Source organism: Adiantum capillus-veneris, chromosome 15 (assembly GCF_014529385.1).
Source record: "Adiantum capillus-veneris isolate H3 chromosome 15, ASM1452938v2, whole genome shotgun sequence".
NCBI classification, from domain to species: Eukaryota; Viridiplantae; Streptophyta; class Polypodiopsida; order Polypodiales; family Pteridaceae; genus Adiantum; species Adiantum capillus-veneris.
In genome coordinates this window covers 23,190,280-23,216,551 of record NC_140945.1, presented here as the reverse complement: position 1 = coordinate 23,216,551, position 26,272 = coordinate 23,190,280, and the positions used below count along the sequence as shown (strand labels likewise).

General features: G+C 40.5%; 2 pseudogenes; one reads left to right on the top strand and one right to left on the bottom strand.

Annotated features, from left to right (window-relative positions):
• Window positions 1–886: 886 nt before the first annotated feature.
• LOC147440393 (uncharacterized) lies at window positions 887–1,773 on the bottom strand (annotated as a pseudogene).
• A 7,579-nt stretch (window positions 1,774–9,352) lies between these two features.
• On the top strand, window positions 9,353–17,327 carry LOC147440392 (uncharacterized; annotated as a pseudogene).
• The last annotated feature ends 8,945 nt before the right edge of the window (window positions 17,328–26,272 follow it).

Here is a 26,272-nt window from a genome sequence, read left to right as displayed (position 1 = left end):
GGTTTGACAGTCAACTTAAGATTATGGTTTTGCTATGATGGTATGACAATCATCTGATGGTTATGGTTATGGTTATGGTTGTGCAAAGTTATGGTTTTGGTTATGGTTTTGCTATGGTTATGGTTATGGTTATGGTTGTGCAAGGTTATGGTTATGGTTTTGGTTCAGGTGATGATTATGGTTTTGCTATGATGGTAAAGAAATCATGTGATGGTTATGGTATGGCAAACTGGCTATGTAAATTATGGTTATATAGTTTTCGACTCATGTTTTAATTATGTTAACAAGTTATGTTATTCTTATAATTTTGCTAATTCCCATACACTCGCTCTTTAGCGTCAGCTTGTAGATGGACTGCAGTTGCTTGTGCACTCTTCCTTTGGGCAGAGAGGGCTATTTTCTTTTGCTGTAGTATATGCAGCATTAGTTCCTAGCCTTCTCTGCCCAAAAACATTTTGCAGGTGTTGGTCGTCGGTACAGGTGACGGCATCACCATTGGTAGGGCCAATGGAATGAGCGTCGGAATTTAATATATTAACATCGATGCTTATTATGTTGAGTATTCCGATGCCTATTCAAAGGCCTATTCCGACGCCCTATATAACGATGGTCATACTGACGCTACGATACCGACGTCTCTTACGAGGCTTATTTCAGCGCTTTTTAGTTTAAAAATTAGCGCTATTTCGTCAGTACTTGCACCGACTTCTGCGCGACGTCTTGTAGTGTTTGTTTATGTGTCTACTGTACTAAATGTCAATTTAAGTGATAAACCCAAAAAGGAAGGTGGCATTCGACATAGCTACAAAAAAGACGTTACTGATTGTAAATCGCACCTGTCACAGCTTGTCAGCAATCTTGTTCAAAGCCGTCGCCATGCCCTGTTCTATCGCTCGATACTCGCTAGTTCCTCATGCTATGAATTATGTGCCTCCATCAACTTGTCATGGTGTTGTTTCTTCCCTCCCTCTGCAAACTCCCACCTCGCATAAGGTCCTTCGTTGCCTCTGCAAGGCCAACATCAAATGTGTGTGTCCGTTTTCTTGTTTTCTTTTCCACCCCTCCATTGGTTGGAGTCTTCTCAAAGGAAGTGGTCTCAGAAGTTTGGTCGAACACTGGAGGACTTGCTGCAGTGCTGTGACTTGGGGCACCTATTCAGGAACCATATATAGGTCAAAATCAAAAGTTACGAGCATTCCCCACAACGGTTTTTGATCAAGAAAACATAGGCTTACCATTGCTTGTATCAATGACAATTGCAGTAGGGTTTAATTACTCCTTTGTCCATCCCAAAAAAATGATCCATGACCTCTAGACCTCAATAGGAAAATTGCAATGAATGAGCCTACCTTCTGACACTCTTTCTGCGGGTGTCATGGTCCAATACGAATCCTTTCCAAAATGCGTGTTCCTTTCCCAATCATTGATCTCCCGATACGCCATGGAAAGGCGTTTGTATTTTTTGTATGCCTGCTACCAATTGACTCCCAAGCCTCTAGAGGCACACAATGCGACAGTCTCCATCCACTGCTCCTCGATGGGTTTTATCTTTTGGTACAAGTCCGTTGAGCTTCGTTTGTCATCGTAGTGCTTCTTGAACTCCATGACTTGGGCATGAAGATCCCAGAAGAACCTACCACTTGGACTTTTCTTGGCTTTTGAAGATGCTTGTTTTTTGGTGGCTTTACGAGCTCCCTTGCAACCTCTCTTCGGTGCACCGGCTGGAGACGCAACCTCTTGTACAGCGCTAGGGAGAGACTCTTCTTCAGGCATTTGTGTTGCAGGGATGTGATCGTTGACAATAGAGTTTTAGATACTGGATACCAGATTGGCAACATGTGGATGATAGCGAACAACCGCTCCAGGCAAAGAAGTGTGAGAAGCATGAGTAACCTGTCCCATGATAAGGAACGGAACAATAGCTTGATGAGCATTCAACCATCCATGGAAAAAGCAGTCGAAGGTGCTTGATGAATGGAGTTTGTGAAATTTTTAGTACGAAACGATGACTCGAGGAATCCCACCCTTGCCTCATCTGATGATGGGGACATGAGATTCAAATCCACTCGCTGTGCACGCTCCTGGCCAAGCCACTTGATTGGTTGTGTGTAGTCAAGGAGGCCAAAAGGGCGAATGAAAAGAGAAAGGGTTTTTGAACGACATTATGCCACCTGCAACTTCAAGATAGTGTCATTCTCTTGTGGTACTTTTCATGCAAGAGGTTTGTACTGAAATGGTTATTGTTGTGTCGGCATCCACTCACTCGGCCTTGGATCTCTTGAACCAGGTGATGGAGAATGTCTCCGGACATAGAGTGGAGCTTATAGGCAAACAGTCATGTAGTCCTTGACCTATTTCTACATATGGACTTCAAATGAACACAGATGCACACATACAGGGTGACTCTCTCTCTCTCTCTCTCTCTCTCTCTCTCATATACCCCATAACCACTGTCTACTCGACATAGAGGTGAGCTTATTCTGTTTTTATGAAACAGAGTGCACTCCATAGCTAGTGTTACACATGAATTTTCTCTTCTCTTTGTTGCCCCTCGGTACCCTCCCTTTCAATTTCCACGGTTAGCCTCTTTCAAAACTATTCCAGACTGCCAGTAATCCAGACAATATTTTTACTGTTGAGTATGGCCAATCCGTATTCTATAATTTGAACACTATGCATGCACGAGAACATTTCACACTGAGGAAAACTGTGTTGCATACCTGTGCAACCGAGAGAGGTCACTGGAAAGATGATGCAGCTAGCTCCCTCTATGCATGCATCAGAACAATTCACTGTGAGGAAAATACTCTCATACCTCTGCAACTCAGAGAGGCCACTGGAGAGATAACGCGGACTGCTATAGTCGACAATGTGATGTGCCTTCTATCTGATGTTGTGCAATGGACACGGTCCTGTATATAGTCCGCTTCCGGATGCTCCAACCGAGAGTGTGTGAAACTGCCAATATGTAGAACTCACGGAGGAAGGCCAAGATGGCGCGGGAAAAGGTGGACTAGAAGGTGTGGAAAGTGCAATGCACTTTACACCTAAGCTGGAGTTCAAACATCACCACAGATACCTTATCCCTACAACGGCTAGATTGCTTATCCAAGCCTATAAAAGGAACTCCCCTTTGTATTGTTCCCAAGCAGTTGTTGTATGCAATTTGAATTCGAATTTCCCCCTCTACTTGGTGTCAGCTCCCCCTTCCCTTCTCTCTCACATCTCTCTCTCTTCTCTACCTCCATCTCTCTGTCTACTCTCTCCTTCTCTCCTCTCTCACTTTATCTTCTATATAGTACTCAAGTTCACATGGTATCAGAGCTTCAGAACTTGAGCTCCTAAGTACTCTAAGAACCTTCTCTCGAAGCAATGGCCTATTTTTTTTACGCTCATCTCTCACTTCCAAGGTCTACTCGGCTAGCATGACTAGCGCCTCGTCACCTATGGTTGCAACCACCAAGTCAAGGTACTTCACCATTGACAAGCTCAATGGGAACAATTACAATGTGTGGAAGCTGAGAATGGAGCTATATTTGAAGCAACTTGGCCTCTGGAAGATTGTTTCTGGAGATGAAATAAGACCAAGTGAAGATGAGTATGCCTTCGACACGAAGTTACACTCGGCATGGGATTCAAGGGATATTACGGCTCAAATGGAGATTATATTCCATTTTGAGGATAGGCAAGTCCAAATGGTGTGGACTCTATCCACCTCTAAGGCTATTTGGGAGTTCTCCAACAACAATTACGAGCACACTGATCTTGTGTATCAAGTCTCCCTGATCAAGAGACTTGTGAACAATACTATGCAAGAAGGCCAATCTGCAGTCAAGTTTCTTGACAATTGGCAACCACTGTTAGATGAAGTTCTCATCTCTGGAATGGAGATTTCAGAGAAATTTCAATGTATGCTTCTACTGGCGGCTTTACCCGCAAGCTGGAGAGCCTTTGTTACTACTCAAGCCATGTCCCAGATGCAATTGCAAGGCCTTGTATCCAAAATCCATCAGGAAGAAGCTTTAAGAGACCAGTCTAATGGCTCTACTCCAGTGGCTCTAGCCACTCATATCAATTTCAGAAAAGGTGGTCCTAACCACCATTACAACAACTCAAGGCAGTTGCATAAAGGTGGTTCTAACTGCCCTAGAAATGCACCTTATGGTCAAGTACAATGCCACAACTGCAAGAAGTTCAGACACATTGCCAAGGACTGCAGGTCCAAAACCAAGCATCATGGTGGTAATGATGGAGGATTCAACGGACATAAATCAAATGGAGGCTATCATCACAAAGCTCATGCTCATTTCACTAATATTTCAAGCTATGATGGTGATATACACCCTACTTCTATACAACTTTTTGCTGCAAGCTTCAGCTCCTCTAAGCCACATCACAACTCTTCTATTTGGTATCTAGACACTGGAGCTACACATCACATGACATATCATTTTGATTGGCTTGCACACTACACTCCTCTTCAACACCCACTTGAAGTCCTCATGGGGGATAGCAACATTCAACATGCTAAAGGATATGGCACTGTTGCCATTACCCTACCAAATGGCACTATAGCTCACTTAGACAAGGTATACTATGTACTTGGTCTAAAGCAAAATCTGATCTCAGTAGGAGAGCTCACCTCAAAGGGCATTACAGTTTCTTTCACGCATGATAGGTGCATCCTGCATACAATTGACACAAATCACAAGCCTTTCTCTATATCTTGCCCCAAGGAAGGACGCTTGTATCCTCTCGGCTCTAGCAAAGTCCAAGCCAAAGCACTTTCAATAGTCATCAATTCTCCTAAGCAAGAGGAGACACTTACTTGGCACTACAGGCTAGGTCATGTCTCGCAACAAGTGCTCAAAGATATTCAGCAGAAGGAGCTAGTGGTAGGTTTGCCAACCACAATTACACCAATTATATTTTGTGAAGCATGCGTATTGGGCAAAGCTAAGCATTTCAAGTTTCCAAGGTCAAAATCCCATACAGCTCAACCTCTTGAGCTTATCCACTCGGATTTGTGTGGCCCAATGCAGACACAATCACTCACTGGCAATAAATATTTCCTAATCTTCATCGACGACTATACAAAGTACACTCATGTCTACTTCTTCGCAGATAAAGCTGCAACATTTATCAAATTTCAGGCTTTCAAAGCTATGGTGGAGACACAACTGGATCGCAAAATCAAGGCACTAAGGACAGACAATGGTGGGGAATACAAAAGCAACGAGTTTCAACAATATTGTGTATCAAATGGCATTCGACGGGAATTTACAATTCCGGATCACCCTCAACAAAATGGAGTCGATCACCGAGCGCAAGAATCACACTTTAGTCGAAGCTGCTCGCTCTATGCTAGCCCTCGCTCGACTTCCTATTTCTTTCTGGGAAGAAGCCATAGCTATAGCAACCTACATTCAGAATCGAGTCCTCTCATCAGTCAATCCACACAAAACTGCTTACCAACTATGGTTCAACCACCCGCCCAACATAACCCATCTCAAGATCTTTGGTTCCCCGGCATATCCTTTGCTCACCAGTCCTCAACCCAAATTTTCTCCTAAGAGCATCCACACTATCTTCTGTGGATACGGCGACACTCATGGCGTTAAGGCATATCGTCTTTACGACTCAAAAACAAATAAGTTTTTGTTCTCAAGGTCAGTAATATTTTGTGAATTTCTTCTCTTTAATCATCCTCGAGATGCTCCGCCCTCATCGACCACTGAGCCCCTTGTACGTACCCCATATACAATACCCGGCAAGTACCCTACGGTTACTAAGCTTACCAAATCAATGAACCATGGTGTGAATACACCCTTGCACACATTAATTCAATCAAATAAGCCCACAGGCTTAAAATCGCAAGCTGCCAATGCTCACAGCTTGCGCATAATAAACCAACGCCAGCCCTCAACCCATTCTGTAGCGCTACCTGCTCCTCATCAACTTGCACCTATTCTTGGCATACACACACATTGTTTCCCTCTCTCAAGCACACTCCAAGAAGGCCACACACACACACCATTTCAGCCCTCTGTCTCAAACCATTCCTCTACTCATAAGCTCCAATTCTCAAGCTCCATAGCACCATCTCTTGCTCCAAGCAACATCAGCCCCTTACCTCAATCAAAAACATCCCCAAATAGCTCTCATTTCAGCCCCTTAGCTTATCATTCATCTCCTCTAAGCATGGCACACTCACCTATTGTCGTATCATCCTCCTTCTCCACCCCGCCTACTTCTACTACTCGTAGAAACACCATCAATCCCATCACCATTTCCTCTTCATCCTCAGATCTCAAGGCATCTAATCAACACTCTAATCGACCCTCCGGATCAGCCCCAATGGATGATGAAGGGATCTCGCCTCCCCTTCGCCCTCGACACCGCTCTCTCGAAGCCATCTACGAAGCAACATCATTCGCTTCATTCTTGCTTCAAGAAGAAGAAGACCTCTCCATCAACATCCCCAACCCACTCGAAGAGAATACACTCTCAGTCGAAGACGCCATTGCCTCTCCCGAAGGCGAACAATGGATTGAAGCCATGAAGGAAGAGCTTCAAGCACATGAAGAAGCTCAAACTTGGACTATCACGCCAAGGCCCGACGACGCCAATGTCATCGGTTGCCTATGGATTCTCAAGAAGAAGCATCGCCCCAACGGTTCTGTCGAACGCTACAAAGCAAGGCTTGTCGCGAAGGGCTATACGTAACAACATGGTACAGATTTCACTGATACTTACTCTCCTGTCATGGGTATCACCTCATTTCGCATACTTGTTGCATTATCCGCTTTCTTTGACATTCCTCTTCATCACATTGACATTCGCACTGCCTTTCTACATGGATGGCTAGATGAAGTCATTTATATAGCTCAACCACCCTACTTCTATTGTGATGATCCCACTATCTATGTATGCAAGCTACATAAGCCTATATACGGTCTCAAGCAATCTGCATGACAATGGTTCAAGTGCTTGCATGCTTTTCTTATCAAATGGGGATGGGTTCAATGCACTTCTGACCCGAACTTATTCTATCACACTCTCTTCCATGGATGGGCAATCATTGGTGTCTATGTCGATGATATTCCTATCATTGCTAGTGATGAGACATATGTCTCACATGTTGTGGAAATGTTCAAGGAGAATTTCCAATTCATGACAACGGCCCTATGACCTACTTCTTGGGCATAGAGGTCAACAGGGATCCAAATGGAAGATTTGTCAAGCTTTCTCAGCGGAAATACATTGAAGACATATTGGGTGAGTATGGTCTTCTCTCTTCTAGTGCACAACTATCTCCACCACTACTTGTCAAACATAAATTATTCACTTCTATGCCACCATCTGATGACGATACTAATTCTATGTCAAGCTTTCCCTATGCTCGCTTAATCAGCCAGCAAAGGTATCTCATATCATGCACAAGACTTGACATTAGCTTTACAGGTCATGTATTATCTCGCCATATGAAGGCACCTCACAAATGTCATTGTCTCGTTGCCAAGAGATCATTGCGCTACTTACACCACACTCGCCATCATTCTCTCACGTATTATAGTCAGAACCACTCATCACCATTGCAAATCAAAGGTTTTGTTGATGCCGACTGGGCCGCCCAAGACCCGAATATGCATAGCATCTCTGGGCATGTATTTCTTCTTGTAGGAGATGCTATTTCTTGGCGAAGCAAGCGCGAGACATCACTTGCTCTATCATTTGCCAAGGCAGAGTATATAGCATCATCCCTTGCTGCTCGTGAAGCATTGTGGCTTCACCAACTCCTAGAAGAACTGCCAATTCCATGTGCCACTCCGCCAATCATTCTACATTGCGACAATTGCAATGGCAAAGAGTCCCCAGCTTACCGAGCGCACAAAGCATATCAAGATCGCATATCACTTCATCAAGGAGCTAGTAGAAGACAACTTCATCCACCTCAAATACATCTCTACCACAGAGAATGTTGCCGATTTCCTTACCAAGGGAGTTCCTCCTGAAAAACACATTCTTTGCTCAGCAAGAGCCGGTTTGGAAGCTCCCTAGCTTCATCTTCAACAACACTCATTGTATTTCAACATGGTTTTATTTTGTATTCGCATTTGAGGGGGGATCTCCTCACAAATTCTCTATGCTTTCTGTTATGATTTCGGTTTGAGGGGGAATGTGGAAAGTGCAATGCACTTTACACCTAAGCTGGAGTTCAAACCTCACCACAGATACCTTATCCCTTCAACGGCTAGATTGCTTATCCAAGCCTATAAAAGGAACTCCCCTTTGTATTGTTCCCAAGCAGTTGTTGTATGCAATTTGAATTCGAATTTCCCCCTCTACTTGGTGTCACCTCCCCCTTCCCTTCTCTCTCACATCTCTCTCTCTTCTCTACCTCCATCTCTCTGTCTACTCTCTCCTTCTCTCTTCTCTCACTCTATCTTCTATATAGTACTCAAGTTCACAGAACGGCATCTGCAGGTTGAAAGCATGGAGAAACTGGCTGCCCCAGTCAAACGCGCATAAAATTCGCTTATCACCTACACTTTCACAAGGTAACAGTGGGGGTTCGAGAACTGCGGGTGATTTCTTTCCCCCCCAGGTAATTTGACCGCTTTATAGTAGGGTTAATTTTAGGAAAAATTACCAAAATACCCCTCTAATTTGTGAAAATTCCCAATATACCCCTCAAATTTCAAAACTTCTCAAAATACCCTTGTATCTATTTTCGTTGGATTCTTCAAGATTTTCTAATCTTTATTCTTGTTTGACAGTTGAGATCGGCTTTTGAGTGCTTCGTATGTAATTTGTCGCCAACTACCTCGGAAAAAAAAAGCAAAATATGTCTAAAAATAATGAAGCAATTCATCTCCAAAGCCTACATAACCAACTCAGATTTTAGTTTTAGCATCCTGTATGGTAGACAATCACTCTTCTTATGAAAAGCTACAAATTTCTTTGTTTTTGGAGAAGTTTACTCTCACAACTAGGGGTATTTTGGGAATTTTGGAAAAATCGAAGGGCATTTTGGGAATTTATGACAAATTATGGGGGTACTTTGGGAATTTTTGAAATTTGAGGGGTATTTTGGGAATTTCCACAAATTAGAGGGGTATTTTGGTAATTTTCCCTTAATTTTACCCCACTACCCCCAATCCCCCTGGGCGCGACTCAGCTCTTAGAGTGCTCGGAAAAAAGTGATAGGCCTAGTGCAAAAAGCTACTCAATTATAGTTTGTTCTAGGTCTCTCTAATCTCTCCAATCTCTCTCGCACTGTTTCTTAACCGTGTGGAGCATATTCATGTGCAGGTATCATCACTAGACGTACAGGAGTCAGATTCTGAGCATGGATCGATCCAGTGTCAACAACGATTTGCATAACGGCCTGACGAATAAAACGCAGATTAATCAGAATGATACTAATCAGAATGGAGGTCTAATTAACGCTGATCAAGACATATCTCTAATTAATAATGCAGTACCTGCATCGAGCTTGATGGAGGATCAGTTGCTGCGTGACGAGGCTCCGCCTATTCACAGCTTCAGTTGTACAACTCAATTAGATGATCACGATGAAGTTCTTACTGAGGGCGACCTACATATACTTTTTGGAAATTTGCCGGGGTTACAGGACGATTATATTCAGCAGCTTCCTCAATCAACACAGGACTATGCCGCATTAACGCAGTATCCATACCATGAGCAGAACCTTGATCGGCTTCGAGTTAGTGATGATCTAGCGCCGAGATTAACGCACTACCCAGATTTTGACTTACATAATCAATATTATGCAAATGGTATTGATCTGCAGGGGTCATATAATTACGAGCATCAGCTGCATCAGCTTGGAAGTGTTGTCGGATTACCAGATGAGCTTGAGGTGCAGGCTGATCAGTATGGGGGCACCGTAGCCGGATTAATTTCTCAATACCCCCCAGACCTGGCGCAGCTGAGCAGTACAAATTATCCTGAGCAGCGCCTGCCTGAGCTCGAAATTAGTGTAGCCCAATATTCAACGCACTGCCCAGACTCGAATCTCGTTTATCCAGTTCATCATGCAAATGCTAATCTGCTGCAGAGTGCAGATCACTAGCAACTCCTGGTGCCTCAGATTGGAGCTAGTGCAGTAGCCGAATTAAGGCATGATCATTATACCATGAATGCTGATCATTTACAGGGGCTACAGGATCAACAGGCGCTGCATTGTGGACACGTCATTGGGGCAGAAGTCGCATGATGATTATGATGATGCGGATGAAGAGGGGAAAGGACGGAAGCGCGCCAAGTTTGCAGACATAGAGAAATATGCATGATGTGGGACAGATTAATGTGGAGAATGCAGCTACCCGCGCTGCTAATTTCAATCCAAATGAATATGGCGTGGTGAATAGTGTCGATGGGCTCATTAGTAATGAAATTTCAAACCAGCTCTGGCCTGCAGCATCATCCAGCTTCAGCGCCAGGTTTGCAGACATGCCAAGTTTGCGCCAAGTTTACAGACATTCAGACGCGTACGGTCCGCTGCAGCCTCTGGATGAGCATGTGGCCAGTGATCGCATATATTCTGTAAGACTTGATCACATGCAGGCACAGGTCAGAAAATATCATTATAAGGCTCGCTAAAATTGTCAACGATGATAATAGTAGTAATAATTTGAATCAGCCAATCCGCTTGCAGGCCGAGACCCTGACCTCGTTTTTCGATCAGAATTTTCAAATGGGAAAACAAATTCCCACGGTAATTAAGCTCGATTAGGCAATTTAACTACAGGATCAGCTCCTGCCGTAATTAAACGCTCATGATAGAAAGATTAAGCATAACCTTTGGCTGATGGATAATGTATTGCATGACGTATAACTTGTATGTGGGCATTTTGTGTTCCAGGTGCCAGTTGCTGTCGGCGACAACGTTGAGCCTAATGCCAACAAAATTGAGGCGTCGTCGGAGGAGGAATTACCAGCTGCTGGCGAAAGTTCGCGGTTGACTGTCCCACCTCTCGCCGTCGAATCAATTGCCATTCCTGCCGCAAGAACCGGCGCTTGGCGGGAGTACATCGGTAACTTATAATATTGTTCTGGGCTCGACCGAATTCATTAATCCTTACTAAACAGTTCGTTTTCGTCTTCCATTTTGCAGGCAGCCCTTGACAGAAAGATTTGAAGCCTCCCTGTGGGTGCCGAAGGAGCTGCTACAAAACTACTCGCCTGATGAGGAAGATGCAGCACAAGCAGCTGGCCCCTAGATTACCAACAGCAACAGCGAAAGCATCAGCAAGGAGTCGAAGAAGACGAAGAAGGGCAAACAAAGTAATTAACACTATGCTAAGTATTGCCTTCCATTAAATTATTGGCCCTATATTACACCTAATTTTTGTGCCTTTTGCTTGTCCTACTAATCTGCTCCTCGGCTGCCGGTGATCAATTTCAACCTCCTCACGCTCATGCATCAGTTTACTTGGGTATGAGGCACTTTCAACTTCTTGCACGCTTCTCTAAATAATATATAAAGACTGCAAACAAACTAAATATGTTTGTTTTTTAAATATAGGCATCTTTGACACAGAAGATGAAGCAGGTCGAGCCCATGACCGTGCTGTACTCAAATTTTATGAAGGCAAAGCCACCAAACAAACTAAATTACTTAATTTTAAGGTAACAATGTATGCTATTTCTATGGAAACAAAGTGTCAGTAGCAAGCCCTCTTACATGTGTCCATGCAGGTCTCGGAATACGACAACGAGTTGGAGCTAAGCCGTACAATGTGTTGGAGCTATATATGGTTCACTCTACTGAATTTGGTCCCACCTATATATTTGTATCTTGTCCTCAATATGAATCAGTCTTTGAGAGCGTATATGGTGTGTCTCTTGTTTCGTCTCTCTCTCTTTCTCTCTACATTTCAACATGGTATCAGAGCGGTAACGATCACGTGCCGATTCAATTCATGGTGACAACAGTATGTGTATGCGATTCGCATGTAAGATTCAAAATTGTTACAAATTTTATTTTTGAGGGTTGATTTTTGTTAACTGTGGTTGTTTTGTGTTAAAAAAAATATGATTAGTGTTTTATGTGGCGTTTATTTATAATCAATCTAATCGTTGATTACATTTTTTTGTTAATGACACCCTGAACTTCATCTCAACTTTTCTTGCTGTTCTGCTCAAAATTTGGAGAAACTTGTTCGTCTCCTCGAGCTCTTCGATTTGAGTTCTAGGTTTGCGTCAATCGGAGTTCGTAGCAGAAAGTTATGCTGTTTTTACTGCAATAGAGCTTGATGCAGCTTTCTTCGTGAAGCGTCCGCGATCATTTTTCTTATTTTGACGTTAACTTTTTTAAGAAGATTTAGCTTTTTGCTATTTGTATTGTGGCCGTCAATCTTGCATCTCACGCCACTCTATTTTGAGGACTCGTTTATTATTAACGTCTCCTTTACCTTGTCTTTTTTGGGTGACGTCTCTCACATCTTTGGACGTTCTTTGAGCATCCTTCTTACGTTTATCGTTGACAGAACGCAGTACTCATATCTCTCTCATTCTCAATTGCGGCCTCCACCATATATGGTGTGCATATTCTGCGATCTTATCTTATACGTCTTCTCGCAACAAGATATGGCTATGAATATTCTCGTCAACGGCTTTCCTTCTGGCCAGCGTTCTGTTCCTCATTTCCAAGGTCAAGGGTTTCCAGGTTGGAAAGCAAAGATGTTGTTAATTCTTGAAGGCGATGAACTCTCCGATGTTGTTCTTGGAAATCGTGTTTGTCCGCCTCAGCCTGTTGATACGGATAATGATAACGTGCTTATCACTGAAGGACCTATATTTGAAGATTGGAATGTTGCCTATACGGATTGGTAACGACGTGATAAAGCAGCTCGTCGGTATATTCTTTCTGCTCTTAGTGATTCTCTTTTGCTTGATATGTATGAACTGCCTACTTCCCATGACGTATGGAAGTACCTTATTGCAAACTTTCAGAAGAAATCTGTTACAGAAATACTTTATTTGAGAGGGTTGCTTAACAAGTTACAATATGAAGTTGGTACTGCCATGACGGGACATATTGAGTCTTTCAAATCTATTATTAATCAACTTGCTGCTGCCGATGATCCTGTTCCACAAAAGCAACTGATTACACTTCTCCTTGATACGGTGAAGGACTTTTCTTATGATAACATTGTTACTATTCTCTCTAATAAAGATGGTCTTGATTTCGACCAAGCTTGCATGTCTTTAATTGAATACTCTCAACGTCAAGAACGTCGGAATGCTGGTCACGATACAGCTATGATTTCACAAGAGGAGACTGAGTCACAACAGATGGAACCGCAAAGGTGGCCGTCGCGATAATATTTTCTCTTGTCTCAAATTTCCTAATAAGCAATGTTCTTACTGCAACAGAAATGGCCATACTGAAGATGATTGTTGGGCACGTTAATATGATGAAGAACACAATATTACCACAAAACAACCACGTTTATCTAGAGACTCTTCTTCTTCTTCTTGTGAATATTGTGGACGATCTGATCATCCCACTCATATGTGCTAAGCGTCGATTCGACACAGATCGGAATAGAGCATATGCTACTGAACATCGAAACAACATTGTACCAGAAACAAGTTGCGTCCTATGTTCAGTTGCTCCAGACAGAATACTTCATGTACGTGATGGATCACTTTTTATTGTCGATTCTGGTGCTACAGGAAATATGACATATCAGTCTAAGTGGCTCCATAACTATCATCCACTGCCAGTTCAACGTGTTGTTTATCTTGCTGATGATACTACTTGTCAAGTAAAGGGTATTGGAGACTTATATCTTGGTACCTTATCTTCTTCCACTCGAATTTTGCGAGGAGTATTACATGTACCAGATCTTCAACGTAATCTTCTTTCAGTTGCTAGACTTGTTGATCTTGGTCTGTTTGTTGGATTTGATTTTACCAAATGCCGAATTGAGAAAGATAGACAGACTATAGCCACTGCTCCTCGAAACGGTAATTTGTTTGAAATCTCTCTCAACGATGCTGTAGCAAATATTGTTACTGCTCCAGGTGATCATGATTGCAAAGTATGGCATCATCGTTTTGTTCATGCTGATTTCTCAAAACTCCTTGATCTTCAGCGTCGTGATCTTGTTCATGGCATGGATCTTAAAGCCCATCCCCATATGGGAATTTGTGAGTTTTGTGCTCTTGGGAAACACAATCGTAAACCTTTTCCTCTTTCAAATACAACTCATTCTCATGACATATTGGATCTTGTTCATACTGATATATGTGGACCTCTACCTTCTTCGAAATCACAATATCGCTACTTCATTACTTTCATTGATGATTTCTCAAGGTATACGACTGTATTTCTACTTAGACAAAAATCCGAAGCCTTATCTGTTTTCAAACAATTCCACAAGGCTGCGGAACTTCAAACTGGCCGTCGCCTTAAGAAGCTTCGTAGTGACAATGGAGGCGAATATGTTTCTCGAGAGTTTGTGAGTTACTGTGCTGACAGTGGAATTCATCATGAACACACTATTCCATATTCGCCTCAACAGAATGGTGTTGCTGAACGAAAGAATCGCACTATTCTCAATGCTGTAAGATGCATGCTGATTCATTCTGGCTTATCTCGTGTTTTCTGGGCTGAAGCTACTTTGACAGCAACATTTATTCAGAATTATCTTCCTACTACTGCACCCTCTGGTAAGATACCCATCACAGCATGGACAGGTGACATTCCTTCTGTATCTCATTTTCGAACCTTTGGATGTATTGCTTATATTCATGTTCCCAAAGAAACACGAACAAAGCTTGATGCTCCTGGTCTTAAAGTTATTTTTATTGGATATTCTGACACTTCCAAAGGCTACAAATTCTATGACCCTTCCTCCAAGAAAGTAATTGTGAATCGTGATGCTACTTTTAACGAACAGCTTATGGGAGGTTCATGGTCCATGGATGATTCTGATGATACTAAATCATTGCTTCAGGCTTTTCCATTTCTTTCAGAAGATGAAACTCTTCCTATAGAGCAACTTTCCTCCTCACAACCATCCATTCCAAATGTTGCCAATGATGATATTGATATTTTTGTTGATCTGCCTATTGATTTTGAACATGGCTCATGTCATGTTTATGATGATGATATTGCTGATAATGCTTTTTCTACTTCTGAAGATCCCGTTACTTATGATGAAGCTATCTCTTCACCACAAAAGGATCAATGGCAAGAGGCTATGGAAGCAGAGTACGATTATCTTATCTCTAAAGGTACATGGATACTAACTGAATTACCTCCTGGTCGTACAGCTATTAAATGTAAGTGGGTGTATAAAACAAAAGTAAAAGCAGTTGATTATCAAGAGACTTTTTCACTAGTTGTTCGCATTACAAGTGTTCGAGTTTTATTGGCATTTGCTGTTCAATTTGATTTAGAAGCTCATCAAATGGATGTGCGAACTGCTTTTCTTAATGGTGACTTGGAAGAGGAAATTTATATGGAACAACCAGAAGGGTTTGTTATTCCAGGTAAAGAAGACCTTGTTGCTCAACTCCATAAGGCACTATATGGTCTCAAACAAGCTTCGCGAGCCTGGTATACAAAATTTGATCTTTTTCTCACCTCTAAATGATTCATCTCTTGCTCGTCAGACCCCAACTTATACATAAAACGCCAAGGTAGCAGTTTTGTGATTCTTACTCTTTATGTGGATGATACCATCCTTGTTTCTAATGATTTGGGATTTCTTCAGCAAGTGAAAAAGTTATTGTCTTCTGCATTCGATATGGTGGATCTTTGAGAGATTCACTCTTGTCTTGGCATTCAGATCCAACGGAACCGTACAAAAGGTATTTTATTCCTTCGACAGTCAAAGTTTATTGCAGATACTATTCAAAAAGTTGGTATGGAATCTGCACATTCAGCCAACACACCTTGTCTTGCGAGCTCTACGAAGAATACTTTTGACAATGGCAGTCAGCTTGTCACAAATCAACCTTATGCTAACTTGATTGGATGTCTTCAGTTTGTTGGCATGAACACTCATCCTGATATTCTGTTTGCTGCTAACTATCTTGGACAACATCTTGCATGTCCTTCTCTTAAGCATTGGTTTGCTGCAAAGCGTGTATTGAAATACTTGAAGGGCACTACAGATTTTGGTTTAGTCTATCGACGACAACTCACATCGGATTCTATGCAATCTCTTTCTCTTTTGGGTTACACAGATGCAGATTGGGCAAGCTAACATTTATGTATGCGATCTACTAGTGGAAATTGCTTCTTTATAAATGGTTGTCTTGTTTCTTGGACCAGCAAGAAACAACGTTGTGTTGCAGTTTCTACGACTGAGTCAGAATATGTTGTGGCATCACTTGCAGCTCATGAGTTGATTTGGCTTCGACAAATGCTGGTTGATATTGGTCACTCTCCTCTTTCTAGCACACCCTTGCGGTGTGACAACCAAAGTGCTATTAGTCTTGCAAAAGACTATGTTCAACATAATAAGTCAAAGCACATTGTTGTCCATTATCATTATGTCAGGTATGAAGTACGCAAGGGAACCATTATGGTTGAACACTGTCCAAGTGACCAGATGATTGCAGACATTTTGACCAAAGGCCTCAATGAGTCACGTTTCATCCTATTGCGCTCGGAGCTTGGAGTTGCTTCGGCCTCACTCTTTCTAGATTAGCTTCTTCTCTATTGTAATAGATTTGTACATATGACATTGTAATCTTTTAGGTACCATGCACTATGCACACTCCACATTTGCACCTTGTGATATCTAAGTCACTTGAATATTTGTACATAGATTCACAATTCACTTTCACATCAGCACCGCTGGTTCATATTTCACATTGTATAGGGGCTTGGGTTTTTCCCTTGAACTCCCCAAGGGTTTTTTCATCCAAAGCTAGAGACCTTTGTTTTAGTGGGGGTGTTGGAGCTATATATGGCTCACTCTACTGAACTTGGTCTCACCTATATATTTGTATCTTGTCCTCAATATGAATCAGTCTTTGGGAGCGTATATGGTGTGTCTCTTGTCTCGTCTCTCTCTCTTTCTCTCTACATCTCAACACAATGGATCCAAACAATTTTGTGGCGTACATAAGAAGGTAAGCCTTAATTCGGGTCTGCAATAAAATTTTTTCTTTTCCTTAGAATAAAAGTTGTTTTTGAGAGACCAATGACGATTTTGTTGTGTTTACAATATGTTTTTAGGAGAAGTTCTCACTTTGCAAAAGGCACCTCCAAATGTCGTGGAGTATCTAGGTTGGATGTTTAACTTCATTTTGTAATGGTCAAAATTACTTAAATACTAATAGTGGGACAAGATTTCAATATCTCAAATAGTCGGTGTTCATGTCTATTCTGCTCGTTTGCGTGTGTCTGTGAGTATGAGAAGAGAGAGAGAAGGGGGGGGGGGGGGGGGGGGGGGGGGGTTGTTAAATGTACTCTATGATCTTGTTGTATGTTTTAGTTGAACATGTCTTGTTTTGAGGACGAAGTATAGAGCATATAAACTTGATCACATAACTCATACACACACTCAAATGATTCCTTAGGTGAAATTTTCTACCAGCAAAGTAGACATGGATAATAGGTATTATGCAACCACACACTACCACTTACTCTACCATGGGTCGGGACAAAGGAGGTAAGGAGTGGCGCATCACCACCCATCTGAAAAGGGATAGAGGGTTCACAAGGCATCATCACACTATGTATCATACAAGGATAACACCGCAATGCCTTACTATGTAGCACTTTCCTCTTTTCCCACCCTAGCTCAACCACCGCTAGGGTCCATGGCTTGCACCCTAAGCACAAACTGTTGTGTTGTGGCACATTTACAATGTGAAATTTAAATTTTCCCCTCACTTTCTATGCATTTTTTTAATTCGGGACCAAATTCTACAGTGTACATAGTGTCATATATGTGAAAATGGTTGCCATGGTTGTAGTTGTCTACCTGCCTTACTAGGGAGGCAAGGCCCCTTGGTCGACATGGCATTGATGCGTGTTTTAGCACTTAAAAAAATTTCCTAACTTTCTTTCAAAATGTATAAATGTCAAATGTTTTGAAGTGGCATGCTCGTCTTACCTAGAAAGTCCATTATAGCAATGTCGACCAAAAATAATAGGTTTCATGTGTAGCCATAAAAGGTCTATCCAAAGTGATTGACAAGTTCAAAATAGAGGTTCATCATGTAATTTGAGTCCAAGCAAACATTTCCACAAATTTTCAGATTTTTCCTACTTTGTTTGGGCTTGTTACATAGATTAGAAAGGACATCCTTTTGGGCTAAAAATGTCCACAATATGGTCGAAAATAGCCACAAACAACTAGGGGAGGTTTTTGTAGAGAAAAAAATGAGCTATTTTGGACATTCAATGAGGGAGATAGAAGAATTCTAGTAGGAGGTGTTAGTACGTTAGTCACATTCTGTTTCCACCCCATGTTCAAGATTGTGAGGCCACCAATTAGGGCCTATCTAATGAGCTGTTAAGGTCTCAACAACAAGGAATTGAAGTGTAGAGTTAGGATTTTTAATATAGACAAATAGTACTGTAATTCTACAATTGGGAGCGACGCTACACCAAATCATGATACACAAAAGAGTTTTTTGTTGATCTTGGCCATTCAATGAGACTGTGATTGCTAGAATTCAGCTCTTTCGGAGCGTGAATCTTATTCTTCAAAGACTATAGGATTCGCTTGACTTTGCTCCGAACTTCACAGTTTGAAGCCTGTGCTTTCCTAGCCACTGTGTACTTCTTTACAACACATCATCCACTCTCCAATGACCAATTTGGTAGTTCTTTATCAAGCTCCGGTACCACTGATAGCCGTTTTTTGGCTTCCTCTAATTGCTATAGTGAGCTACCTCACCCTATCATAGGTGTGTGTGAGTTAGGAGACTTTCTCCATATCTCCTTAAAAACTTCAGCTATCTAGCAATCGGGCTAGTTGAACCAAAATAATAAATAAAAATAAAAAATAAAAATATAGTACGATCCATTTGTGTATAAGTATTTCATTGTATATAAAACCTAAATATTTAATTTTTTTATTATATTTATTTAAATATTTTTGCCTAGGTGTGTGTTATTTACCTAAGTATGCTATGTACATTTACTCACCATTATCGTAATATTTCTTACCATGTATTCTATAAAAAATCATTTCATGCAAGATTTTTTTATTTTTAGTGTGAATCCATCCAAGGAAAAACCTCAAAACAATACCTTTCACCATTAGTCATTGCCTTTCGAACTCCTGTTTTCTACATGTATTTTTTCTTATCTCCTGTAAATAGATATACATCAATAAAGACAAATCAAGACCCTCCTCATTTGATTCCCTATATTTTCATATAATTATTTTTTGTATATAGAGCTAACACTATTCTAGATTCCATGAATTAATTATATATTAATCTGTATTTTTTCCAAAATATCCATATATTATATTTGTGAATAATCCACAACCATGCATGTTTTCAAGCCTGTAGAAATCTATTAGGTCATGATCTCATGCAAGGAGGGGCTCACCTTTAGGGCCTTATGAGAATTCAACAAAAGGGGGTCCACTGAAGACTTTTTTGGGATAAAAAATAGAGATTTTTTATATCTATCTCCACTCCAAATTTGAAGCAGTCTCTAAGAGACAAAATGTGTATCAAGAGCTGAATAATCATCTCAAAAATTTTGATAGTTTTTCGAGCTACCACCGCTGAGAGAGGAATTTTTGTGTGGACCCGAGTTTGACCACTTTTCTCACAATGTCACAATTCACCCGTAGTCTTCTCTCTCCTCCTTTTCTACTTCCCCACACACACACACACACACATACTCATTTCTCTCTATTCCTTACTCGAACCTGCAACTTCCATGGTTTTCTCTCACTCTTTTCACCATTGGCCTCCCCTCTCACACCCGTAGCTCTCTTTCGAAGCTCTACCTACATCCACCATCTCCGGTCATATCCATATCTTTCTCTATTAATCCCATATTACAATTTTACTCTACCCCAAGAATGCATAAAAAATCCACAACCTAACCGTACTTACTTCTTGCAAAATAGGGGTTTTTTAATTAACAAAACCCTCATTCTCTTTGTGGTGATTTGACTATGGTAGCGCCGTGAAAAGAAGAAGCAGGAGAACGGCGTTCAATTTTGACAATCTACGCAATGATGAGTCCAAGATTCCTCAAGGATTCACCATCTCAAGGGTACACCCGTCTCATCCACCCCTCTTTTCTCATCCTTCAAGTTGTTCTACCCGTTGTAACTATATTGCTAACTTTTTCTAGTGATTACTGACATTAACTGCTAACCCTTTCTTTTAAATTGCACCCACTCTACTCTATCTTGGATTAGGCAAACTCACACAAAAATCACTTACCTCTCTAGAATCTTCTCTATTTTACCTCAATAATTCTCTCCTCTTGAGCCCACATCCATGTGACTCAAGAGACAAGAGAGTCCCACTCTCATAAGAACATATAAAAATTTTCATAAACAGGGTTTTCTATGTAAATGTTAATCAAGAGATAATCCTAATAAGGTCTCTTGTCACCTATAAATAGAACCCTCTTTCCTTTGTAAATGGGCGATCTTTGCACTTTTGCTCACTATTTGAGCGTACCATTCTCCATCTTAGTTGTAGGTAGAGAGAGTGAGCTCTCTATACACCATTACTTGTGGTGTATAAGAAAGCTTCTTTGAGCTAGTTGTAGCATTGTAAGGGAGTGAGTGATTCCTAACTTCCAATGAAAGTTGTACCTACTCTTGCACATCAATTGAATTAATAAGTTGGGTACAACCACGGTTCAAATCTCTTTTGAGTCTCTCCAACTCACGCTTGGCAACTCCTCTTGTTTGATTTAAGGTGGCACATTTTCATTTTGAGATTCTTTTGTAGTAATAGTTTGTATGTGACTCTAGCTCTTGGCTTTGTTTTGTTGCTTGCGAAAACATTATAAGAGGGTTGTATGGTAAGAGGGTTCCCATAACCCTAAGATAGTTTGTAGATCGCAGCATCATCAAACTTAATTATGCCTCTTGACTCTCCTGCAAGCTGTTTATACACCCACATCAATCATTTAAATTGAAGCTTAATTCTTGCAGAAATCTCTCTCTCTGTCTAGGTGTTTGGTGTGTGTATTTTTAGCATTGGTATTAGTGTTAGTGTACCCTTCATTCTCGCTTGTATTGTTCATGGATTCTCCTCTTTGGCGTCCTAGTTCTCTTCACTTGCTGTTGGTTGTTGGGTTTGTTGTGGTTTCTCTTGTTTGTGGTTACCCAAGCCCCAATTGAGAAACATGGGAGCCTTGAGGTGTGTTTAGAGGTTGCCTCTTTTGTTGCCCGCCCCGGACCGCCTCACCACTTTGGGTGCGGGGTGTTTATATTCCTTTCTATGCCACATGAAAATGTTAGAAATAATTATATATACTTTACTAAAGGCTTATAATACATTATATTCTTCACTCAAACCACTTTTTATTCTATGTGCTATGTAGGATCCATCTATTAGTTGATACTATACGTTAAGGTGTAAATTGTAATATGGTCTCACTTGGAGGTAGTGAAAAGGGTTGTTCTCCTTGCAATGTTGAGTTAGCTATTTTAGACCTTTCAAGAGCTTGAGGTTGAGCCTTTTCCCTGTACATCTTGTCTTTTTGGGATTAAATAAAAGAATTGTTCTATGAGTAGCAGAGTAGAGAAACTAACTATTGAAGTATATTGGGCATATTTTACTTTCGTCTTAGATTGTGTTCAGCTTCTTGATCTAATAGGATGGTTTACAAAGATTTACATTCTTTCTTATAGCGTTACAAACTCATAGATATTTGATTTGGATGAATTAAAGAAATGAATATTTTGAGTGATGTAATTAATTCTTGGTCCCTTTGCAAATGATGTCGGGATTAAAAATAAAAACATCTTGTTAGTTTGTGGTCTAATTCTTTAGCATGTAGGATTTTTTGTAGCAAGTTAAATTGTCCCTTTCAATGTGAAAAACTTGAAGATGTTTCATTTGGATATAGTAAATACACACGCAATTTGAGCAATTTAAGGCATTTTTGCAAAAACATTTTAAGGCACAAAATTTCTCCTCTTTCAGGCAAGTAATGGGCATGGTACCTTGTGACAGAAAACAATCTAAAGCCCCAAACATTGGAGGTTCCACATCATGTATTGTCAATGGAAGCAAGGATCATGAAATACTTAGTCTCTTTACAACTAGATATCTTAAGCAAGAAAGGCCAAGATATGTGTGCATTTGCAATGTAAATGGATCTCTACAAGCTATTCTTATAGAGACCTATAATCTCAAGAAGAAACGTGAGGTTAAAAATCATCTCACATGTTTTCAACTTAAGGATGAAGCTGAGGAATGTGGATATGAGTGCACTCAAAGAACGAATGAGTAAAGTTGGGCATGAGCATCTAGAGCATTGACACAATGAAAAGCTATGTAAGTGAGACAAAGAATGAATATATAGCCAAATTGTGAGTTGGTATAAGTAATGGGAACTTGATGTGAAACTTGCCTAGAAGGGAAGCCATAATTCATGTCGGGCTCCCTAATTCTTGTAAAATGAAAATTAAGTACAACAAATGAGAAAAATAATTGGATGTTGTCACCTTAGAGAAAGGTAAAAAATATATTAATATGGAGTTTCTTGGAGAACAAACAAAACAAAAGGTTAAAAGTTCCAACTTTCTTTGCTATACAAAAATAAGGGGAAACTCTAATGGTAGAAAAGCTTACATTTTTGGTGAACTCTTGCAAGAAATTGGAGGTAAGTTTACCTCCACTCAAAGAAGAGGCAGGGAGAAAATGAGCAAAAGCTTTAGATGGCGATGGAGACTTGAGGCGTCATCGAGATCAATGAAACCCCTCCTTCAATTCCTATCCATGAGGCACAGGAGAAGAATGTACCCATTTCATGTTGTGCACATGATAAAGTTTTCTCACCTTAGTGGTTAGATCAAAGTGTACCAATAACTCCCTCTTCTAGCTGTGACAAGTCTAACAAGTCATTGAAGTGGCTATTGAAGACTTTTCACGGTAGTATCTTTAGATTTACACTAGATTGGCATGCTCCTTATACAACACAATGTTCTCAACAATGTCAAATTACTATGAGAGATGGGACGAAGGAAAAATATCCTTTGAAAATTCAAGAGGAACTTTTAGAACAAAACTAAAAGTTGGTCATGTAGAAAGAGCTTGACACATCAAGAAGATCAATACTTGGGAGTTGGCTCCTCTGCCTATCAAACAAAAGGTGACTGGTTTTAACCAGGTCTACAAGACCAAGTACAAATTCTTATGGTTCTTTAAATAAGCACAAGGAATGACTCACTACCAAGGGCTTCTTTCATAGACATGGTGTGGATTACAACAAGATGTTTGCACAAGGTTTGTAAGAATAATGACCATTCAAAACGTTCTTGCACTTGCTACCTTGTTTGAAGCTTCTTCATGTAGGAAGAACATCATCCTTGACCTCGCTTGAAAGAATCAATTCATAATATCAATTATACATTCTTTTAGAGTTTTTGGAGCCTCTTCCTTGGATTTAATAATTATCCACCATAATAGAGCTATATATCCGAGAGGTACATAGAAACATGGAAAGGTTTGAAGATTCCATAAATTTCTCATCAATATTAGCATCAAATTGAAGGATTAGAGTAAAAACCTTATATGGATTGAAAACATTTCCATCATAGGAGAGAAAGGTTATGCTCTTTCCTTTTTTTTTTTGAGCTTTTTCAAGTGGTAAGCTCTTTTCCAAGTAACATGAGAACAATGATTTTCTTTGTGCTTATGCTTCTTCAAACATTGTGACGGAGGATTGATGACTCTCCTTATCCTCTATGTGGAAGATCTTGTGATTACAGCTAACCATGTTGAGGACATCAAGAGTAATATGGAGATCTTGGCTAAGGAGTTTGAGATGATAGATGTGCTCTTGCTTCACTACTCTCCAGGATTGGAGATATAAAATACAAAGGGGGATTCTTTCTCTATCATCAATGCTATTTCCAAGATATGCTGAAACTATTTGGTATGAATGAGTGTAAGCGTATCTCATCTTCTAGGATCCCAACTAGAAGCTATCACAATATGAGCGCTCAAATGGGGGTCATATGTAGTAGATGCTACAAGTTCCTAGAAACTGGTTGGTTCTCTTATTTAGGTACTCAATAGCCAACTTGATGTACCTATTCTCTCGACTGGAGTTTTTAGCTCATTCATGCAAAGAATCACCAAGCCAAATAGGAAGCAAGGTCCTGGGGCTTTGCTATATTTAAAGAAATCAAATTCAATAATTATTTTCTATGTTGCCTGAGGTGAAACCTCCAAGACTGTTCTTTGAGGATTGAGTAATTTAGACTAGGGGGGAGAAATTTTATTTGATTTCTACAATGGTCAAGGGAAAAGATCCTTTGACAATTAAGGAGGGGGTTTCACAACCAAAGTGAAAATTTTCCATGTAGAAGGAGCTTGACTACATCAAGAAGATTAATACATGGGAGTTGTCTCTTTTGCCTAGCAAACAAAAGGTGTTTGGTGTCGAATGGGTGTACAATTATACCAAGTACAAATTTGATGGTTCTTTGAATAAGCACAAGGCACGACTCGCTACCAAGGGCTTTTGTCATAGACATGGTGTCGACAACGGCAAGACCTTTGTACAAGGATTGTTACAATGATGACCATTGGAACAGAAATGTACTTGCTACCTTGTTTGAGGCTTCTTCATGTAGTACGAACATCGGGCCTGACCTCACTTGAAAGAAAACGCTTCATAATATCAATTCTACATTCTTTCATGGTTTTTTCCCTTGTAGTTGGACATATCTTCCCTTAGAGAGCTATATTCTAGAGATATATAGAGACATGGCAAAGCTTTGAAGATTCCATAAATTTTTCACCATCAATATCAACATCAAATTGAGGGATGAGACTAAAAACCTTATCTGTATTGCAAAAACTTCCATCATAGGAGGGAAAGGTTATGCTCTTTCCTTTTCTTTGAGCTTCTTCAAGTAGTAAGCTCTTTTCCAAGCAACATGAGAGCAATAGTTCTTTTTGTTCTTATGCTTATTCAAACATTTTTGTCTCCTCAAAGATGATTCGCCTTTGGAATCGTTTGAATTTGAAGATGAGGCTCGATTAGCTTGGTGACTTTCAACTGTAACCAATCAATTTTCCTTTTTTGTAATCTATGTCAGCCAACCTCAACCTCAGTTTTAGAGGCATTTTGAAATAATTTAATTCCATCTTGGTTCCATAAATTATTTTGGAGTCCATAATGGTTTGCTTAAGGTTTTTGTGTCATCACTCTTTTGCCCCAAGTAGGCTATTTTCTATTCAAGAAGGGAGATGCATACATTTTATTGCAGATGGCAGAGGTTGTATGCAAACCTCTGAGGTTATTTATGCCCCAAAGTGTGTTTTTTGACTTATGTTAATGCACAAGGAATGAAAGCTAGGCATGCAGCTCCGTTATTCTAGATCAAGACTCCAACAAGCAAATCAGAGGGGAAACCATATTGGAGAATGCTCTCCAGTGGCTCCATGGTCATTCTTTAGTGACTAGCCTACACTTTGAGAGGCGATTCATTACATTACATGTTTGGAAATTTAAATTCCTTTTGTAAAAAAATAATTGGAGGCTTACCAGATGTTGGAAGTAAGCAGGAAAAAAATACTAGTATTTATGGGAAGCAACATAAAGAGGCTATTTAGAATCACTCTATGCTTTGAGCTGCTATGGTTTTGGAGTTGGTTCACATCAGCCTTTGAGGACCTATGCAAAAGCCATCCTTGGCGGGAAGCTCTTTACTTCATGTTGTTGGTAAATGATCTTAGTCGTTTGACTTGGGTATATTTCTGTAGCACAAGCAGAGGCGCACAATTAATCTTTTAAAGAGTTGGTGTGATCTTGTGGAGAAGAAGACCAATGAAGTGTTGAAAAGAATTCAACTAGACAAAGAGTGTGAATTTACCCTTAAAGAGTTCATCAACTTTGTTGTGGACCATGGCATCAAATGGGACATTGCAAATACAAAATCTCCCTCATAGAATGGGGGTGTCGATAGGAGGAATGTGACAATGTTTGAGATGGTGCAAACCATGCTTGAGGATCAAAAAAATTTGAAGTCTTTGTGGGTGCAGGAAATTGTGCTGAGGGTTTACACAAACCAATCTACAATTCGATTTTAGATATTGG